General features: G+C 36.5%; 1 long non-coding RNA gene across 1 annotated transcript; it reads right to left on the bottom strand.

Annotated features, from left to right (window-relative positions):
• Positions 1 to 3933: 3933 nt before the first annotated feature.
• Positions 3934 to 5253, bottom strand: LOC149926323 (uncharacterized). Its single transcript, XR_016473910.1, has 2 exons — positions 4676 to 5253; positions 3934 to 4491 (listed from the first exon to the last, which is right to left on the bottom strand). It is a non-coding gene; the product is annotated as an uncharacterized LOC149926323 (long non-coding RNA).
• Positions 5254 to 5697: the final 444 nt, after the last annotated feature.

Raw genomic sequence — 5697 nt, 5'->3', positions numbered from 1 at the left:
CCAACTCTCCCCGAAAAAAAAAACATAACCAGAAACACGTGTTTTAACTGGAAAGGTTATGTTAGAGTAATGTTTTAGAATCTGGATTCTTTTTGGTGTATAGAATACGTGACGTAAAATAATTATATTAACGGTTTTTCAATTTAGCCTATTTCGATGAGGTCACATCGGTGCAAATCTTCAATATGCGTGTTTTTTGAAGGCGGGGTCGTGGTTATTGGCTGATACGATTTGGAAATATAAAATCGCCACCATATTTGGGTCGTGTGACCTAGTTTTTTTACATGCCCTAGGGGTCCTTTTAACTACCTAAAAGAGAAACGGCGGAGACATCGAAGTGCCGCCTGTACTAGACCCCTCCTTTTAGAAGCCAAGCAAATTTCATATAGTAAGAAAAATAAATCGAATAAATATTTTTTAAAAAGATGAAAACCGAACCAGATATTTCGTAATAGAAATATTTTTTAAGTTTAAGAAAAAGATAAACGAGGAACAGTTGATATGAAATCCAACACAATCAAGCGGGTCCAATCTCCAAGCTCGGGTCTTATAAACTCCCAAGGCTGGTGGTATATTACCCCGCTTTTTGTAATTTATACATGAACAACGTTGTATAACCAGTTTTGGACAAAAATGAGGTGGTTTAAAAATACGAATACCAAAATAAAAAATGAAACAATTTAAACGTTAACAGTTGATAACGGAATGGTTTATCATCAGCGGGAGAGTGAAAGGCTGGGTTTCTACGGGGCTAAGCATGATACCAGTGTTGGTGGTGATTAGGGTCCGAAAAAAAGTTTTAAGAGATTTTTAATGCAAATGGGTTGAATAAATTGAAATGGATTAAAATAATTAGGTGACTTAGAGAGATATACTAACCTCGCCGTACCAAGCCGTCGGGGGCTTTCTTCTATCGAAGGAGCCGGTGATGGATCCGCGGGCATTGGCTACGGGGTTCTTCTCGCGTACAATGATTCTACTATATAACGTTGTTTAAGAGTGAAATAGGTGGTCTGTTTCAATCGAAAATAGTTATTGTCTAAGATAATTGAATTGTTTAGTCAGATTCATGAAATTAAGACTAACTGCTGTTTTATTAGTCATCTGACCTTAACAGATGACTTTAACTTGAAAATGAATTAGGCAGTGTTGATGCTTAAACGATTGGGTTTTTTTGACAAAAACTCACAACACCTTAGGAGACATTAAACCCCTTCATTGGTGACCCCGAAGGTAAAGGGAGAAGAGAGTAATGGTTAAATTAAGCTCTGTCGATTAGTGTGAGTATCTAACATTTGTTTTTGAAAAGAATAGAAATTGACAGTGTGAAAATTGTGATTTCTTGATGTTGAACATAAAAATTATATTATATTATATTTTTATGTGGAAAGTTACAAAAAACAACCAGTTACATGGGTTTTTTACTATCATAAATTACAAAAAAATAACAGAATTTATAGCTTTTGAGAAAAATAAAAATCCACGAGATTTATATTTTCAAGGAAATTAATTTTGCGATGTACAGAAACTCACTTGAGATATAGTAGTTTTACAAATACTTAAATTCAACTTATAGAAGTGAGGCAATATATTTTTGTAAAATTAATTTAATAACTCCCGTTTCTCTTCATTTGTAATCCATAAGTACAGTTTTGCATGCATCATAAAATTTTCCTCCGTCATATAGGACATGGAGTTTTTAATTATTTTTAAACTTGCGTTTATTTGTTCATTGATTTGTGAATTAATTTGATCGTACTGCTTGTACTCTGCCAAATAATATCCAATTGGGCAGCCTATGAATTATGCAAAATAATTAAGATACACTATCAATCTATAACAATATGTATTTTCTTACTAAAGGTAATTTTTCCTCATATATTATGTAAACTTAAAATGCATGTTCAGGTACTTCGTATATGGGTCATTCTCGAGTATTTTTTGAGTTGTTGAGAGTCCATTATACACTTAAATCGACAAAAATCGCTCTGTTCTTGTCCATTTCAATCAAAGATTGGTATTCCGAATAATAAATCAAGCTAACAGTGGTTGGCAATGATTGCCCAAATATTAATTCAGGACGGACGCTCCCGTTCTTTATAAGATTGAAACTTTCCGTCGAACTCCCGTTGCGATCGGCGGTTAAGTCAAAAACAAAAAGGGCGTTACCGTCAGCGAATTCGTCGCGACCAATTAAATTGCATTCGTCAATATTCCATTGCCCCGTTTGAAGAAATAGATTCGCGTACGATCGCCTGTACAAATTGTCTTTAAAGTTTGGGTGAAGAGGCTTATGTGCAATGCTAAAATCGTCCACGTATAAAGCGATCTGACTTAACGAAACGTTTTTAACGTTGAAAGGTGACAATTTCTAGTCCCCATAAACGCTTTTTGACCCACAAACCCAATTACAACTTTACTCGGTATCTGTCCATTACATAAATTTTCTTTAACACCAGTCTTGTATTTATTGTTGACAATTCCAATGTTTTGGCGTGATATATCATAATTTCCGATGTTAATCTGATTTTCCTAATAAACATCTACGCGTGAGTAAAATTTACTTTACATTTGGTTCAATCCGTGTGAAAACAAAACTCGTTCGAGCTTTTGATAAACTTAAAATTACAGTGGAGTTAAAGGTTTAATGCGGTCTAACACCGTTACTGTTGCATTGACTGTCCCTGTCTGAGAACCACTGGCAGGCAATGACCGAGGAGGTGCTTTGGCAGCAACTAACCTTCTACGGGGACCACTGGCAGGCAAAGGACAAGGAGGTGCAGTTGATAGGACTGGCATACGGAGACTACTGGAAGGCAACGGAGAAGGAGGTACTGTTACCGACACTTGACCTTGAGGAGAAAGTGCTAAAAGAGGAAAAAAACGAGAGCCATAAGTGCTCACTAGGGGAGAAGAACTGGACACACCACGGGGCTTGAAAGAACGAACAGGTACAACTGACATGGAGGCTTAGGTTTAGGAGCAAGGGATACAGAAGCAGATACTACCCGCTTAGAACGAGTAGACCTACTTGGGCGAGACGACAAAAGACATGGAAAGGGAAACAAAATTGACATTGGCAGGGGCCCATACCAAGGAGAACAAATAACGCCAGGAACGACCAGAGACTCCGCAACGCTACAAGAAATGAATGACTCGGCAATAGCCGGTACAGGATTACGTAGAATGGGGCCAAGGATGGCAGGTTTCATGTACCGTTTCCCATTTTATATAAACAAACATGAATGGGACGCTATTCCAACGGGAAGTTATATAACAAATGTAACATGTGAAGTTGTCTGTGAAGGTATGAGAATGATGTTTAAGATTAATACTACGGGAAGTGCTACTGCTAATTCTAAAACTACATGTTTTGAGGGTGTTATTAGTTGCACCTAATTATAAATCGGATTGTATTTAACGAACTTTAAAAGGTAAAGGTACTTCTCCTATGGAAATCGATACAGTAGATGTTATTAAAAACAACTGGGCTGATTGATTATACGGAAATACAACATCATTAAGATGCTATGAAGGTGTTATGCGTCAATTACCTATTATTTAGGAATTATTAATCGTGTAAAAAAACATGTTGTCGAAAACCATATAGTTGATATAAGAGAGAAAGGTGTCCCGCTGGTGAATGAGAATTTCATTCTCAATCACCAGAAGGACACAAAGCTGTAGCTTGGCTCCCTCCGTTCCCCCCGCCGTTCACCCGCGCCTCTCCCCCATCTCAATCACCAGAATTTCTAATCACCAGATTCTCGTTCACCCGCTCTCCAGTTCCTCCCTTAATCACCAGAATTTCTAATCACCAGATTCTCGTTCACGGGTTGCTTTCCCCCATCCCCATTCTCCAGAATTTGTTTTCCTCGTGCAGATATCGCTTTCGAACCCCTTAATTTCTAATCTCTAGGCAATAAAAACAAGTTATTTACATTTCCAATTTTATTTTACTTTTAATTACATGATTGCGTAAAACAGGTTCTAATATTTGACCGACAATATAAATAACGCGTTTAAATCGCATTTTATCAATATAAAAAAAATTAACTCGATCTTCGTAAGGAATATGTACAATTTCATTTAATGGGCTGAAACGAACTACCTTCTGCAAGTGCGGTTTGTATAAATAATTTTATTAAAAGTTCTACCTCACCACGTCTGACCGGAATAGATATGAAATCGTCATCCTCCAGTGCCGCTGCCCTTGGTGGTGCCGGGATCTCCCATTCTTGCGAAAGGTACTTTTTTCCGATGGTGAATTATCCCTCGACGGACAGTGTGGAAAGAATCTAGCATGTTCCCATTCTGGTACGTCTCCTGATTCCCATCCTTCTAATACGCCATGGCACTTGTAACATCGTACTTCATCGCCCCGCTGAATATAGTAGAATCCAGCCTTCGCTAGTTGTTCCTTAGTAACGTGCGGATTTCTCCAGTGACGAAAAGTTTCAAGTCGATACGCTTCGATGTCCATACTGTAAACTGATAGTTTCTATAAGCTATTGTCAACATTCTTAAGCCTAATTGGTTAAGCCTAAATTTCAATAAATGTTTTTCTATTTATTTTGGTTAGACTCTAAGACTATTTGACTAGAATCTAAGTCTATTTACTTCAATTTAAACAAGGCCTAATTTCCTACTACAGTAAAATAATAAAGTCACTTACTTTTACGGAAATCCTTAAGCCTTTGCCTGTAAATAGAGTCGAGAAGGCGTGGTACGGAGCGCGAAAATCTACGTGTCTCTTCTCGATGAGGTCCAGGAACTAAAAGAACGCTGAGTCGTATATCTAGAGATCAAATAACACTCGAAACTTCAAGTAAATCCTGATTTCTCATTGGCTGAATCCAATTGACGTCACGGGAGATTGTAAAATGTAACCAAAAATAGAGGTTACTGCTCATCGGTTAGCGATAAAAAATTCGTCACGTGTTAAATTAGGCAAATTAGAATAGCTGAAAATACATTGCGCTTACTTCGCACTAATTTACTTCTGATACAACTTTGATAAAAATTAATCCTGTTTCGGGGAACCCACAGGAGGAAATCTTAGAGACTATTAACTCGGTAGAATACACTATTTTAGCAATTGCAATTGCATATAATCCTTGTTATTGTAATGTTTGATATATACTGAAATGATTATTGTTGGATAGGAAAATAAAAGAATCGTGATAAATGTTAATTTTTTTATTATAAAATAATTGGGACGATGAGTAGTATCCTACTGGAATGTATTTCGCCCTCATCGCCCCAATATAATTGATGTTCCAAGACTTGAAGAAGCATCCTGGGCTCTCCAACCTCAAGGCTAACAGAACAATACATAAAATTTTAACTTTAGTACAGTATAAATAATTCGTGAAATTTAATTTATTACCTTATTCTAATCTCAAATTTAATTGAATCATCGCTCGCGCTTTGCATTACTATCCCCTTCAATTCTTCTATTCTACATGAAGAAAATTAAAATCTAAAATTTTTGTTCTAAAAGTTATTTAAATCTTAAAATAATATTTACCTCATTTTTGATTTCGATTTCGTTTTGCTCCAAGCAAAGAAAAAGGTTGGAATAATTTGTTCTAATTTGTTTACTCCCTTTTTATACCATTTTCCATCCCCACCAATTCCTAGCCCCTATATCCTATCTCCTTCTTTTCCGTGATGAAATCTAAGTTAGTGAGTGAT

The sequence above is a fragment of the Leiobunum rupestre genome, chromosome 9, assembly GCF_980474605.1.
Source record: "Leiobunum rupestre chromosome 9, qqLeiRupe1.1.hap1, whole genome shotgun sequence".
In the NCBI taxonomy this organism is placed as follows: Eukaryota; Metazoa; Arthropoda; class Arachnida; order Opiliones; family Sclerosomatidae; genus Leiobunum; species Leiobunum rupestre.
Note: the sequence above shows the minus strand (reverse complement) of the source record. Positions and strands in the feature narration are given on the sequence as shown.